Below are 17,094 nucleotides of genomic sequence, written 5' to 3'. Positions count from 1 at the left end.
GCCTCTGCATATAGCTGAAAGCAACAACAATCTGTGAGCAGAAAATGACAAAATTCAAGAAACCTTGAATAAAATATCGGGATAATACTTGCACCTAGTAAATCCAACGGTAAGATTAGGAGCCAATACCTGCAATGGTCTCTGAGCCCACAACAATTGATTACCACCAAGATCATTAGTGGGGCTCAAGAATGTGTAAATCATTACATGATAGAGGTCTGCTTGAGACCCTGTGCACCACTTAATGACAATGAAGAGTGCAAGATACCCAAAGAGGCAGTTGAAAAAGATCATCTGTGGGACAAACTGATACCTATAAATAAACTTTAGAATCAAAAACCTCCTCTCCAATGCCTTTTGGAAGAAGACAGAAAAAATAAACTTAAAAGTATTAAAGGTAAAGAAGGGGAAGAGGGAAAAAAAGAGAGGAAAATGGAGAGGACCTAATATCCAAAGAGCTGCAAAGGATCTTGCATTGAAGTAACTTAATATGATTCCTAGGTTCATTTTTAAGGGAGTTAAGGAAGGGCAGCTCTGAACGATTTCCACACCAGCTGGGATCCACACCATATTTTGTTTCTATTGAATGTGTACACCTTTAAATCCTCTTCATCTTTTGTCTTTTGCCAATTTTTAAAATCTATTGATAATTGCCGGTCGTTTAACCTTGAGCAAATCGGTCCTCCAGTCCATGTATATATTGGTCCGGTACCTTTATCCACCCTGCTCCGGTGATCAAGTCTTATGAGGGTCTCTTGTGCTCCTTCCTTTGGAAAGGCTCTGATTCTTCCAAATTCCTCAGGACCCTCAGTTGGAAGAAGGTATGTCTTCCCAAAACTAAAAGTGGACTAGGGATCAGGAGAATTCATGATGCTAATTCAGCTAGCATCCTCAAGCTTATCTAGAAAATTGTGTCCGAACATAAAAGTATCTGGGTTGATTGGACTCTCTTTGGCTTGCTTAAACATAACTCTCTTTGGACGGCCCCCTCTACCTCAAACCCTTCCTGGATCTGGAGAAAGATTCTTGATCATAGGCCCATTGCCCTTGTTGTTTCCTACTCCATAGGAAATGGTCAGTCTACTTCCCTTTGGAAGGATCCATGGCATCCTTCAGGTATTTTATCACAGTTGCTTACCCCTAGAGTCATATACTCTTCAGGCTTCTCAACAAATGCAACAGTCTTCTCTATCCTTTCTCCCAATGGGCGGTCCCACCCCCTCCTCTACCCCTCCGCTCTCTGATCTTTGGTCCTCCCTTCCTCCGATTCCACCTGGCCATAGAGGAAGGGAAGATAAATGCATCTAGCTCTCCTCCTCCAATGGCATTTTCTCCTCTGCTTCTGCTTGGAACTATGTTCACAGCCCCTCCCCATCTGTCCCCTAGCATAAGTTGGTCTGGTTCAAAGGGCATATCCCCCGGCATAGCTTCACCCTATGGCGATGCTTGTCCAACTATCTTCCCACTCAATCCTTCCTCATTCACCGTCTAATGCCAATTAATCCTTCCTGTTGTCTCTGCTCTTCCTCTATTTGTGATACCATTAGAAAATTGGATTTTTGTGCTACTATAAATCATCTTTGGAGGAAACGTAACATCTGTAGATGGACCCCCAAATCCCATTCTCAGGATAAAATTTAGAAAGCTATCAACCTTGATGTTGCTTCCAAAGCCCAAGCCCTTCTTGGCCGCCATCCTTGCCCGGTCCCTCTCTCCCCAAAACACTCCATCATTAACTCCATGGACCTTGAGGTTGATCTCATTGAACCCTCTTGACAGTGCTGGCTTCCCCCCCCCCTTGGCTGGTTTTGTTGCTTGTAATTGTTTGATTTTGTCTTTTTTTAGCTCCCCCTGGGTTGGCTTAAGCCTTCTCCCCCCCTTTCCCTTGTATATTCTCTTCTTTTATGCTTGGTAATGAATTATTTATTCATCCAAAAAAAAAAAAAAAACTCTTCAACTAACTAAACATGAAGGTAAAAAAGGAATCTCGTTACAGATTAATATCCCTTAATAAATTTGTCATGACTCTTACAACACAACCTAGAATCACAAGATATTGGGTTCATTGGATAGGTAACTTAATAAGTAATAACATTTCCTACAGAAACAAAATCACTCAAAACAAGAAGTTATGACCATCTGAAAACGGCCCCCAAAAAAGTGATGAAACTTATGCTGCTGCTGCTAGGCACTTTTTATTTGACCTTTGTTTAGGTCCAAGCCTTCCATTTAGATCTGAGAAACAAGCCACTCTTTTCAGCTCAGATTCAGTTTACATTTGGATCCATCTCAGATCCCTTTTCTTGGATCTTGATCTTTACAATGAAACTTAAATCTGCTACTCTACATCCCCAATACATAGCATGCCATACTGGTGAGATGAGATGTATCATGAAATTTGAATGTTCCAATCCAAAGATGACCCTATGTATCCAATGACTGGATATGTCATGTCAGTCCTCTATGTGGCTCAAGTATGTGGCTTGATTCCATGTGATTTTTTAGATGTATCAGCAAACATTCTTTCTTAACTGTTTATGCATACACTTGAATTTCCATGTGATCCGTTAGGCATTAATTTAAGCTGGCTTTGGTTAGAGGCCTTTATATCATTCTCGATGTAGATCAAGCTTGCACAAAGAAGGGACTGCTGGCCCCATCGAGCCAAGTCCAATGTTGGACCAGCCAGCCCCAAAACCAGAAACCACTGTTCACGTGAACAGTAACACCTGCAGTTTTGTCTTCAAGTGAAAAATCTAGAAACCTAGCCAGCTAAGCAATCAATTGAAAATATCAGCAGCCCTTCTAGAAGTCCTCAAGGCTTGCATTGATTTCAGCAGCATGAAGATTTGTTTCCTTTTTTATTTAATTAGTACTTTGTTTCCTATTTGGTTAGCTTAGTGGTCAAGTAAGTTAGTAGTTTCCTTTTTATATATAAGGCAAAGTATTTAGAAGTTTATTTCTTAAGTTAGTTTAGGAAGTTAGAACCAGTCCATTAGTTTCCTTTTCTGTTATTTCTTTGTATCTAAGCAATGTAAAGGCTGTTTAAAGCCAATTATAAGGAAAAGACAGATTTGAGTTTTAAAAAAATATATATATATATATGGCTTAGGCTGTTGTGAAGTGGGATGCAATTGTGTGAGATGCCTAAACCAAAGGGGTGAGATGCTCATTCACTAATTCTTCTCTCCCCTTCTCAACCCTTCCATCGATTCTCTTGCTTTTCCTTTTTATTTGTTTGCTGTGAGAGAGTGTTTGAGTGGTTACTCCAAGCTTATTTGAAGTTCCAACAGCCCCATCAGTTGGGAAGGGCCAAATGTGCACAGCCTTCCACCTACTTCTTAGAGGCTGTTTTCAAGTTTTGAACATGTGACCAACATGTTGCAATAGTGCATCTTAACCGTTGCGCCACAACTTGCAAATGATTTTTCCATAATAATAATAATAGAAAAAGTTCTCTGAGCCACTGGAGCACTTTTGTGTCTCTCTTTCCTCCTCACATGAAATGACATCGCTGCTCATTGGTGTGATCCTCTATGGCTCTTGCTAAGCGAACCCTCTCCCATATATAGCAACAATAATGAAAGGACTTCCTTCACCCATAGTGAAGAGAAAATCACTTAATCCATCAGATCTGATGGTCTAATTAATTGGAGTATTTCGAACGTTCAACAATAAAGGGTGGGAGTTGATGATTGCATTCACTATTCTAGGAGCCCAATCAAGCATCAAATTATGTAGACTATTTACCCTCAGTGAAGGAAGATTTTCACCTTTTCAGAAAAAAAGGGAAATCAATATTTTCTTTCAATAAAATAATGTGACACATTATCTGACTGGATTTCTTCGGATCATCATCAAACTTGTTGAAGTTCACATATAATTCTGTTAAGTAAATAATTCAGCCTGAAATTCAAACTCTAAAAATAGAAGGGAATTAACAAATTACTTGTGAAACACAAGGAAGACTTCAATCATTTCATTCCGAATCTTGTCCTTGGTTTGGATTTGGACATTGAATATATCTATTATGAAAGACAAATGTCCTAAAAAAGGAAGCTTAAATCTCCAGATCCACCCATATCCATAGTTCCACAAATATTTTGGTCGACCATGAGCCCATATTAATGGGCTGAGTCAAATTCTGATGACTAGATGCAAAAAAAGCACTGATGTAAAAATTTGGAGTTCAAACTAAGTTCTACCCAGATCTTACCTGTTTTACAATCCAGAATGCAACAACTCCAATAACCAAAATAAATTACTTGCAAACCAATGGAGAGGGGGAAAAAATCAAGCAGTGTCTAATGGGTGTTGGATCATGAAGAAATGAAATCTACACAATTTAGAAGTTTTTCTAGGATCAGCTCTATTGGCAGCCTTTCTCATGGAACTAAATCTCTATCAATACTGACCTAAATCTCCATGTGGTCTCAGTTTCAAGCCTGGCCGAAATGAAACCCAGGGTAGAACAATCGAAACAAGATCTGGCACGTCTCAGTTTCAGGCCTGGCTCTCAATCCTCGGCCTTTCTAGTTGTGAATGTATAACACAGTAAAGGCAGAAATCCACACCCAAACTTGCTTCCACCACTGCATAGCCAATAACATCTAGAACCTAGTAAGTCCAAAACTTTGATATGTTCCTGTTGAATAATGCATCATTACCTACTTAGACTACTGTAAGGACTAGGACTACTATTTTTGCTCTAAATAAAGGAGGACTATGCCCATTAAGGCAATTTTTATTAATACTACGATTTGAATAGAGTTGATCTGTTGTTATGTTTTCAATAATGCAAAAACAGATTGTTGTTACTTTGTTAAAGCATTACATAGCTGCGACATTTATGGTTAAATGTGTTGATCACACTACTTTCAGAATCAGGGCAACCCTGCAAATGCTGAAGATCTGCATCGGGATTGCCTTGAACCTGAACAAGTCAAAGAGCGGAGGACAATTTCCTCGGTGTTTCTCTAACTGTCAGGTTATGTTGTTTAATCTAAGTAATATAGTAAATGACTAGAGTAACTAGAAAGAAAACTATGAATAAAGTCTTAAAACGAATTTATATTGGTTACATTATTATGAAAATTTTAAGTAGATTCATCGAAACTAATTAAGGCCTGAGCAGCTTATGCTTGCCTGACTTGATGCAAATAGTATGTTTCATGGATGTGAATTTAATTGCTAAATGAAGTTTTTTGTGATGGGAATATTTTGAGTAGATATGTTAACAATCATCCTCACCACTCTCTTTCTAGGTTTTATGTTGCTCCAGGTCCTGGAAGAATAGGCTATGCTGCAGCTGTTAAGAGGTGCCAAATCTCGTTCCCCGGATAAGATTTGCAAATCTATCTCCGTTGATGTTTGCTTCCAAAGCCCAGGCCCTCCTTTCTCGACACAACCGCCCCGTCCCTAGCTCCCCTGGGAATTCCCATATCATTACCTCTTGTATCCTTCAGGTTGCTCTCTTCCATCCCCCCTGACTGCTTATAGCCCTCCCCCTCTCCCCCCCCCCTCTCTCTCTCTCTCTTTTTGGTCCGTGGTAGTTTTGTGTAAGGTTTTGTTTTTGCTTTGTTCCCCTTGGGTTGGCTTAAGCCTCCCTCCCCCCCCCTTTTTCCCTTATATATTCTTTCTCTCTCTTGGTAATGAATTATTTATTCATCAAAAAAAAAAAAAAAGAGGTGCCAACATATTTTTTATATGTTTTTGGAAAATTGCTCATTATCTAGACCTGTTACCCTTTTTAAGTATCATACTTAAATTTGAGATTTATCAAAGTAATGGCGATGGTTTGGAATGGAAGTCAAGTAACCAAGCTTGTCAGTGTTGGAGGGTGAGCTCCTTATGCTTAGTTTCGACGTGCCGTTCTTTGGGCCATGGAGAATCTAATGCCTCATGCCGATCGTTTTGTGCTCGCACACGTTATGCCTGTCGTCGATTCAATTCCCACACCATGTACTTTCTACTCTCTCCTTTTCTCTCATCTCTTTTACTGATATTTTGTTTTTTAATATTTCTGGTTGAAGTAAAATCTCTGGTTGTCCTTGGGTGTTATTGATCTGTAATGGCTCCGACTCTACCCTTTCAAGTACCTATTCACCAATAGTTCTCAAGAGCTTATATGTGAAATTAGAAGGAATCGGTGGTCTAGTACTATTGACTATTAATTCCTCTTGAACTATCTTCTTAACTCGAACTTATTCTAAAATATGAGTTTTGGGCATAGTTGACATTAACTCAAACTGGAGGATGGAACAACTCAAATCAGATTTGATTTCATCAGCCCAAAAGTGTCCTAAGTTTCCAATTTATGCCTAGTGATCCTGAAAATAGCACTATCCAGGTTTTAGTTCTCAACTTTTCATTAGAAATTGCTCTTATCTTCCTTCTGGATGGATTCTAAAGAGTTAATTTATTGAAAATAGAAAATAGACACAGGAGTATACATACTCATCAACGTCTGCTTTTCATACTGCAACAATAAAATTTCAAGAGGAGAAAAACCAAAGGCAGCTTATCAAAAGTATGTGGATTAATTATCTCTCATCTAGAAATTGACCACCTCCACTTTCCATAAGGAATAGAAGCTTATATATGCAGAAGAGACCAATGGTTAAGTTGCACTATTGCAACATGTTGGTCATAGATTCAAACCTTGGAAACAGCCTCTTCTACGAAGCAGGGGGTAAGGCTGCGTACACTTTGCCCCTCCCAGACCCTGCAATAGCGGGAGCCTCATGCACTGAGTTGCTCTTTATATGCCGAAGAGACCCATTATCTATGGGCACACTACATGCTTCTTAGCCCCTTCTGCTAGAAACATAGAATCCTCAATCCGCCCTACTAGTTAATTCTTTTAACTGGTGATTTCTACAATCTGCATCCCTCTTAGAAGACTAGTGAGATGATGATCTCTACAGGCAGCACACCTCTTAGAAGACCATGAGCTTATTCATGCCCCTATTTCTGGCAATTCTCTGAGATTAGGGGAAAATTCTATGCATTCAAATGTTAATCTGTTGAAGCCTGAATCCAAACAAACCAAATCCCAGTCCTGATATTTGTTGAGGATATTAAGGAAGAAAACTTTATCCATCCACTGAAATCTTCTCAAGTTTCTGTCCGCACCAAAATGCGACTTATGCCCCAATTATTGATTTGTTTAGGTCATGCTTCAATTTTTTTCTACTGAAGTTAACTTTGGGGGGGGGGTTAATATTTGAATTCTGGGTATAAACTTCTCAGCTTTCTTCGTCCTTCTAATAATTAGTGTAACAGAGGCTATGATCTGAGTTCTTAGGTTCTAACCCAAAGAAATTTCTAGATGGCCCTTCACCGTATGTAGGAGTTGTTTGAATCCTTACCTTGATGGTTTATATTCAGTGCTCTTAATGTAATTGGATTCTATTGAACTCTTTCTTTCGTTTTTCCCCTGAGGTTTTCAGGAAGTCAGTTTATTTTATTTGATAAGTGACCAACTGACCATTGTTTTATTAAGAGGTAAAAGAAGACAAGAATACAACAAAACTCCAAAGGGGAACCAATCCACAAATTTAGATAAAAACAACAATGATTGACTCTATACTTTGTGGAGAAAATCCTAGCCGTTCAAACCTAATATTAAGATGATTCTTCAATAAGGGATCAAACAATCTGAACTAACCTATGTGTAAAGGGCGCAATCAAGAATTTAGGACTCAAAAAGGATAGGACAAGAAGCAGCAGAAATTAATGGAAAGTTCTGAAAATTCTGCCTAGGGTTTCAAGAAAGAAGTTCTCAAAAAAATCTGTAGTGAAACTAAGAAAACAAACCAAGAAAAGAATGATAAAAAAAATCTCATTCAAAGGAAAAATAGAGAACAATCAATGCAATCATATTACTTAAGCATAGACTGAGTTGGAACTAACAAATTGGGATATTATTGATCATCGATCATGGTGCAGAAATAAGATCTGTCTTTGGAGACAATCTAATATTACGGGTCCATTAGGAATCGGAATTTCCCACCCCAAAGAGCTTTCAACAATTAATATTCACAATTGAAAGTATCAACATTTAAAGAAATTAAAGAGGCAAAGCAATCAATAAAATATAGTTTCAGCTAGGACATTCACTAACCAATAACATAGAAATGTGTTTCCATAACCAAGAAGCTATAAAGTATGCCTTTACAGGAAAGGTTAGACCAATTATTCTACCAGTACAAGAAGTATAAATCTTATAGAACAATTATTCTATATGGGAAAACTTCCAATAAATACATGTCACCTTATACTCTTATTAAAAAAATCTTCCACTTCTAACTCACCAATATTGCCAGGTAAATTCCCAATGTAAAGGATTCAACGACTTGAACGGACAATCATATTTGCAAGGACTATTTAGACAACAGAAAAAAGCAAGCAATATAAGTGTATTTTACCCTTCAACCCTCCTTTGGACACAAACACAAGATGTTGTCAAACCAAGTAAGTTGCATGCATCTAAAAGAAACCTTAATTTTTTTAATCCCAAATAAAGATAGGAAAAACAAATCTTAGCAGCAAAAGAAGAATCCACAACTCAAAATCTACCACAGTCCCTCCCCACCACATTACCATCACAACCCCAACTCCTCTCCTCTTCAGAAAAATAAAGGTCCAAAACTTAGGAATAGAAAGAAAGCAACAATATAGACCCAAAACTAGGAAATCATAAAAACAACAACAACTCAGCCTTTTCCCAACTAAATAGGGTCGGCTACATAGATCCTCGAGGGTAAAATAAAAGAAAAAAGATAAAAAAAAAAAAGGAAGAAATGAAGCAACATCACAAGGCCATCCCACCTAAAAGCAGTTGGCTAAATGGATCTTTACCCTCTAAACAGCTCTATTTGAGGTCATACTGGAGTCAAGACCTAGCTTCTGCATGTCTTTCCTTACAACATCATCAATGATCATTTAGGCATGCCCTAGCTCTTTTAGCTCCTTCCCTCTGGATCTGATCACTCCCCATTACTTAGGCATCCCAAGGCCCACGTGGAACATGTCTATACCACCTTAAGTAAAGCATAAGAACATTGACCCCTAAAAAAATACAGGTAATAACTGAATGGGTTAGGTGTGGTTTGTGTGTGAACCTCTGGACTGGATTAGAGTCATAAAATAGCTACTTCCTCTTTCGGAAGGTTGCTATTCAGTCAAATGACTGCTTCAGGAAATGGAAGTGCGCGGATGCGCACATCTGCGAAGAGAACGCCTTACAAACAATCAAGTCTTTTCGCCCTTAGGGGGGTCTACGATCAGCTGGCTCAGTCTTTGCATGGTTGCTTAGTACGCGCATCTTCTTCTTGCTTGCTGGGCAGACTTGGGGTTTGTGATCACCTCAGATGGGGTTGAGGTAGACAAGGAAAAGGTACTCGAAAGAGCCTTAGATGAACATACCCAGAGCAAACACTAGAAAATCTGCTACAACAAAGGAAATATTTTTGTCACCTGGATTTTAATATAAATCATAGAGACCATTTTGTTGTCGCAAATTGTCTCTTGGATGAACATACCCAAAGCACACACTAGAAAATTTGCTACAACAAAGGAAATATTTTTGTAACCTGGATTTTGATATAAATCATAGAGACCAATCTGTAACAACTGAGAGACAAAGGGGGTAAAGTATCTACTAGTAATCGACATAAAATACAAAGAGGTGATTGTAAGTCTTAGCCATCACTAATTAAAATACATTCAAAAAACAAAAGGTTGAAGTATAATCATTCAAAATTGCAACTGAGTAATAAGCATAAAGATTGTAGGAAATAACTTGCTAATCTAGGAAAGCAACGGAATCTCCTTATCAACAACCCCAACTCTCAATCTAGTTTCAATATTTGAGGGCCAAATAGAATGGCCCCATAAAGAATAGATTTCAAAAACATAACTACTTAAGTTCCATAAATATTAAGAAAGAGGTTTATCCCCATCAGAGATACTATTGTAACTGCTCCACAAAAGCAAACATAAAAGCCCAGTCTAGAAGAGTATCAAGGGGGGAAAGGAAATCCTGAAACCAATAGTGAGCCTAAAAATGCTTAGTTATCAGTTTACCTCATAAAAGCAGATCCTGGAGGCCTTGGTTGTATCTTGAAATCACTGTAACCAATTGGTCAATAATTCAATGTGCAAAAAAACAATTACTGTAAACACTAAAAAAAATTATGACTTAAGTAAAGAAGAAAGCTCAACCAAATTCTTACTCCATTTAGGCAAACTTTCCAATGGTTGACACAAGATTGTACAAATTCAAACTTTGATTTAAGTGCATAATTTAACCATGACTAAATGCCACTATTATAGTCAAGAACTAGTACATCAAACAATTGTTCCAGGAAAATTATTTAATCTATATAGACATGTGTCCAAACTAATATTCATGTTTTTTAGCATGCAAATACAAGGTAATGAAGAGTCCATCTAGTAAGAACCGGACTTCCCCCTAGGCATTGCAAATTATGGTTGAGCTGACTAAAATACATACATGCTAAAATACACATCACACTCAAAATACATGGCATAAAATAAAGAAGACGACATTAATTCCACATACCCGTATCCAGCTGGTTCTGCATAGTTTAATGTACTGCATTTAAAGCAAAAGGTGTCAAAAATCATAAGAAAGAATATGGAAAAACCCTAACTTAGCATTTAACATGCTTAACTTACGAAACGACCCCAACTATGACATACACGCTATACACAGGCTTGGTATATTCAAAATCATGGGAGACATAAGGTTGGGATCAAATAATTATAATCATCATACAAACAAGTTAAATAGTAGAAAAGGCTAAAGAATACAAATAAACTACAAATACATGAAATGACCAAGATACCCCTAACATGTGAATGTCATTCAAACATGAAAATTTTCCAAATATGGGGATGGGGGTCTTGCAAACATAAAGAAAATAATATAACAGAATCTTAAGGTAGGGAAATTGAAATAAACCACAGATAATTCATGAACAAGAAAAATTACAAAAATACCATTAGGCCTATAAGATAAAAAAATACGAACGAAAAAACTGAAAAAAGAAAAACCCCATAAAAATTCAGAAAATCATGTTCAAAGGAAGAGACTTAAAGAAGAAAGGTTTAAGAAAAAACCAATGGAAAAACAAATAACTGGTGTTATACCCGAACCCTAAAACTCCCTGATTTAATGTTCAGGTGCGGCACCGGAGGACACCAGTACCAGTGAGTACTAAGTTGCATCTGTCTTTTGCCGAGGAAGGAAGGACGACCCCACTTGCACCTGCTACCCATGCTTAAATAATTGGAAGGGATTCCGGAGCCGAAGGGGAAGGTCAGTTGAACCTCACACACACACTAGAAACCCTGGAGAAGGCCCCACTCAGACTAAGGAGAAATCTCCATACAAAGTGACCAGTTCAGCCTTCACCGGCTGATGGTCAGCAGTGGATGGAGCATCCACCTGTGAACACCATACGGTGAATGCACAGGCTAGTTTTGGGTTATTTCGCCGTGGGACCCGACACCTCACGATCGTGCACCCCAAACCCATCCATATTAATGGAACAATATGTTAAGGAGTTGATTAATGTGGCGGGACATCTCGAAGCGGGCCCAAATAGCGGAATAACCCAGTATTGGGTAAAAACCCATTAATTTCCCAAACAGTCCTTAGTGGGACTTAAGTGGCTACAAATAGGACTCTTACCATTCATTTCTTCTCCTACCAAAATAGAAATAAGGAGAGGGAGAAAGAAGAAGAAGAAGAGAAGGAGAAGGAGAGCAAGGGAGGAAGGAAGGAGGAAGGTTAGGGCTCCATTCTTGAGGTAAGCCCATATGCTCATCTCTCTCCACACACACACACACACACACACACACACAAATCTCTCTCTCTCTCCTTCCCATTTCACTTTTTATTGGAAGTAATGGAGACCCAACCAAATCCCACCTATCCAACCATACAGACTACAAAATGGGAGAGCCTTGGCAAGGTTATTCACTCAACCTTGGGTCTAAGGACAAATCCCTACGAACCCTTATCCAATACCCTAAAAATTGGGGTAACTAAACCCTAGACAGTATTCTACTCAAACCCTCTACAATTTCTCATTTAAAATCCATAGTATGATGTTATATTGAACTAAACTCAGCAACTACACTAAACCTAAGCTAGGTGTGGTGTGTGTGAGTGCCCCACATACAAACCCACTCTAAACATCATAAAAACCTAAGCTATAAACTATGTAAAAGAGAAGAGAGAAAGAATAGAGTTGGGTAATGACACCCCACTGAACAATATGCACTCCCACCACCATACACAGGGGCCACAGGGCCTATAAGGCTGATTTGGGCAAAGAAACCCCGATTTTAACTTCACCGGCTGATGGTCACCGGTCAGCCGGTGAAGGCAGGGACCATCCACTGGTGAAAATATTACAGGATTTGCATCCCTTTCGGATTTGTCCACCGGTGAACTCACAAGAAGATGATCATCCACCAGTGAACCATTTTAAATCTAATTTTTAATCCTTTTAATTGAGGCACGAGTCCTAGTGTCCCAATCCTCTATGAATAACCGAATAACCTAAAAACACTATGTATCCTAGGAGTGGAACCGAGAAGTGACCGGAGCACACAACACGAAACCATCAACTATCTACAGCCATCTAGAACTCGATGTGAGGGGATTTTGTGTGCTTTTATGGAATGCTTGTATCATAATGCATATGTGGATGAATTATATCATTTTACATGTTATTATATTATTCCTTATATAAAGTGTTGACGTGGCATGAGAATGTGGTTATGATTGTGCATATGTGTGTGTGACTGGGGTGCAGGGTGGCCAACAGTTGGTGCCGACGACACTACACGCTCAGGGTGGGTGTATGTGTGTGTGTTACTGGGGTGCAGGGTGGCCAACGGTTGGTGCCGACGGCACTGCATGCTCACGGTGGGTGTATGTGTGTAGTGTGTGTGTGAGTATGATTGAAATGTGTTATGGCATATTAGAATGCATTGGGCTAGGATAACCACCCTAGTGCTACAACCCTTGCCAATAGAGGTTTACATATTAGTTTATCCTCTCATCCGACGGTCCGTGGTTAGGGATAATTTTCAGTGACTGAGGTGCATAGATGTCAGCGTCGTGACAGACCCTCACGCGATATTTGATTCGGTGACGGATATACCCTACATGCGATGTTAGATTCGATGTAGTGGTATTAAGGGAGGATTATTAATAGGGGTTTTCCGGGTAACGATGTGGTTCTGGAACCGGCACACTCCTGACCCGCAACTAGCTTGTATCCCTGGGGACTGATAAAGTACATTCATGACTGGGGACAACACATATGTTACAGTAGCACTTATAGCCCCCTTTGGACTTAGCAATTATTGCTTAGAATTGCTTGATAATAAATGAATCATGTCATTGCATTCATATTTATGTGGTTGGGTATGAATATTTATACTATTACGTTTTCTTGGATTGTCATGATTGCTTATGTGTTACCCCTCACTGGACTTCGTGGAAGCTCACCCACCATTGTTGCCCCTTTTTAGATGTTGATTTAGGAAATCCTTTGGAAACTGTCATCGAGGTTCCGGCTCTCCACGAAGGTGACCTCTGGGATGAGGAGCTGGTTGCGCACGAGGATGGATCCGTGTGCGAAGATTGTGTATTTGGAGCACGCTGAGGATGGGAGTATCATCTTTTATTTTTTATTCTTTTTGTCCTTAACAGATGTAGCCCTATGGGGGCATAACTGTAATTGTGATCCAGATGTGTGAAAAAATTCTTTTGTGTAAATATGGTAAATATCAATAGAGATCATCAGTTGATATATTTTGCTTATATTATAAGTATGTGATTTTAGAATCATTTCATAATCTTATGAACTTAAAGTACTGCATCGTGGATCCTGGATGGATTGTGGACACGTGTGCGTGTCCATGTCACCAGCCTTCAGGTAAGTGGAGGCGGGGTGTGACAACGAGTGGTATCAAAGCGCGATACTCTGCTTTAAGTCATAAACTTATAAAATGTTAGGACTACTGGTGATTAGGTTATAAATAAAAGCTTAAAGATAAGTACATAAATCATAGTTCACACATAGGAGACAAGTTGAAGATAGAAGCCGATAACACTGATAATTTCATTAATAACAAATTCAACTTACAACTTTAAGAGAGGAGAATACAACACTTAACTAGGAGCAAATAACATAAACGATAACTGTCTGTTGAACAACTCTCAAGTTTATAACACTAATAACACAAATAAAACACAAGAGGATCACAATCCTAAGAAGAAGACTGAAAGATAGGAAGACCTAGGAAAAACTACTGCTGGGGTGGATCACTGGGTGGTACCGAAGAAACTGGATTAGTATCTGCCAGCCTGAAGTGTCCCACCTACGGGTCCATACCTCCAGATGACTGACCCTATCATCAATGTTGTCCAGACGGGTGTTCAAACCCCGAAAACCTATTTCCAAAACCTGTATCACCCGATCCCAACCCACTACATCACCCAGTGCGGTCGAAGAAGAAGCACCACCGGCATATTGAGATGAAGTATAAGGAGGGGGTGGGGCAGTTCCCCTACGGCCTTGCGCAATGGAGGTCCATCATCTTCACTATCCTCCCCAACTTCCTCGCTCTCCTTGTCGTTTTCTATATGCACATCCTGGTCACCTCTTATAGGGACCATTACCGGCACCCCCTCAGCATCACTACCATCATTAAGGTCAATCTTCATCTTCACTAAGGAGTGTAAATCGAAAGGATACCTCTTGGCTCCACCTGTAGGCTCGTCAGCATAGGGAACCCCAAAGTGTACGAAAATGCTAGTAAGGAGATTTTCGTAAAGCAAATTTCTGTCTTTTGGGTACTTGGCCCGGTATGCCATATGCCACATCAATAGGTATGGGAGGTTGATCTGGAGACCCACATAAAAGCAAAGGGTAACATAAGCCTGGAGAAGAGAAACTTCATTGAATGACCTCCAACTGGTAATATGTTTAACTGAACTACCCTACAAAGCACCTTAGGCGTGGTCCTGAAGCGACTGAACCTAGTCCATCCACCAGTGGTTCCAGTCAACTATCGACACATCTCATCTAAACTAGCTTGGGGTATGAAGGCTCCCCTTCTAGTCTTGGGAGCACAATATACACTCTCCCCGATGCTCGAAATCCCAGTAATAGCACCAAACTCAACTGTGGTGAAGGAGAGGTCTACTCCCATAACTCGGCTCGTGAGACGATAATCATTATCCCCCACTTCCTCGCCCCTCAAATTGCAAAAGAACATTTGGACCAAGCGAGGATAACATCTGTCCCCCGGGTCCAAGAGGGGTGACCAACCCAGTGCCTAGAACAGCCTCGCTATACCAAAGGAAGGCATCTAACCATGCAATATTGCCTTCCCGGAATCCACAAGTTTACTTCCAAACACCCCCCATTTCTGCGCATTCTCCGTAGATTTAAACCAAAATCTGTCAAAGTTAGGTTCTGGAGGAGCTGGAATCTGTCTGGCAGTATTTCGACTCCGTGTCTCTTCTAGAACTCATGGCTGCATACAAACACAACAAATGTACATATCCAACTAAATGTATACAAACGGAAAGGCACATTTGAAATCTAGCCACAATGGGAGGAAAACCTTGCTCTTGCGTGAAATGTGGTGTGGATTGGTGGCAAAAATCACCGGATGATGTTCTTCCAACCTTGGGACATCTCTCCGGTCGATCTTGGCAAGAAAAAGAAGGGGTTATGGTGAAAATGGGAGTTCTCGACCAGCCCTTTTAAAAGACAGTATAAGTGTTCACCGGCTGGCCGGTGAAATAGTTACAATCCACCGGTGAGCATCCACCAGTGAACCCTTTTGGTGATTTTTCAGACCTTGCGGATCCATCCACCGGTGAACTCGCCAGCGGATAAAAGGGTGAGAATTTCTTTTCTTTTCTTTATATATGTGGGTCCATTTTACATATTTCCTTCCCTCAATATGTGGACACGAAGGATGCGGGTACATGTAAAGACTTGAATATGCATGCTCAGTTGTACTAAGTTGCCTATGTTACCTCTTATACAGGAAGGTTCACATGGTTCCTAGAAAATCCCGAACACAGGTGGGACGGCAGCCTAAACAGCCACGCCGTACCACTACATCTGCTACGGGTCGGCCACCGACTTCGGAACCAAGTAGGGAAGAGGTGCCCGATACCACAGCACAGGGAGCCCCTCCTGCTCCATCTATACTTTCTCCCCAGGATGTAGTGTCAATTATGAGCTACATGTTGCAAGGCTACAACAGCAACAAAATGTGATGATGTAAGGGTTACAACAGCAACAACTGGAGTTTATGACGGGTCTCAATGCACAGACCAATGCTATGTTTCAGACTCGAGAGGCACAGGCTGTTCCAACCCAGACACAGCTAATACCTAATGTTGCTCCTACCACTATTCCCCAGGCACAGCAAGTCCCAGCACAAATGGCTCACCACACAACCCACCCAGAAGGCTCCAATGTACATTATACCCCACGACCTGATGTACCACTACCACAGGGGCAAATGACACCATAGAGCCAAGCCATACTGCCTATACCTATAGACAATGTGAAAGTGATGGAAACATTCCAAAAGTTTAGGCCTCCCTACTTTACTGGGATTGCGTAGGACCCTTTGGCACCCACCAAATAGGTAGAGGGAATGGAGAAGGCATTTAAGGTAATGACCCTCACTGAAGAACAGAAACTGATGTGTGCCGACTACCAACTACAAAATAAGGCAAATGCAGCATGTTGGAAGTCCATTGAACCCATCCTGGTGGCCCTACAGCCCAACCTCACATGGGAACACTTTAAAGTGGCATTCTACAACAAATACTTCCCAGATAGTGTGAGGTAGAGGAAGGAAACAGAGTTCATGGAGTTGAAACAAGGGTCCAACTCTGCATTGGAATATCAATAAGAATTTGAGAAGTTCTTCTTCTTCGCACCTGAGCATTTGAGGGGGGATCGGGCAAAGGCAAAGAGATTTGAGAAAGGGTTAAGACCCACTATAGGGGCT

The 17,094-nt window shown here is 40.2% G+C and overlaps 1 long non-coding RNA gene across 2 annotated transcripts in view; it reads right to left on the bottom strand.

The window, feature by feature from the left end:
- Positions 1-254: 254 nt before the first annotated feature.
- LOC122088303 overlaps positions 255-17,094 on the bottom strand; it is a 29,391-nt gene continuing 12,551 nt past the window's right edge. For both annotated transcript variants that reach the window (XR_006143037.1, XR_006143038.1), the window contains 3 exons: positions 10,589-10,621; positions 10,090-10,134; positions 255-313 (listed from right to left, as the gene is read on the bottom strand). This is a non-coding gene — a long non-coding RNA (uncharacterized LOC122088303). The remainder of the gene's footprint in view (positions 314-10,089; positions 10,135-10,588; positions 10,622-17,094) is intronic.

Source organism: Macadamia integrifolia, chromosome 9 (genome assembly GCF_013358625.1).
Source record: "Macadamia integrifolia cultivar HAES 741 chromosome 9, SCU_Mint_v3, whole genome shotgun sequence".
Taxonomy (NCBI): Eukaryota; Viridiplantae; Streptophyta; class Magnoliopsida; order Proteales; family Proteaceae; genus Macadamia; species Macadamia integrifolia.
The sequence above is the reverse complement of the archived record's forward strand: the minus strand, read 5'-3'. Positions and strand labels throughout refer to the sequence as shown.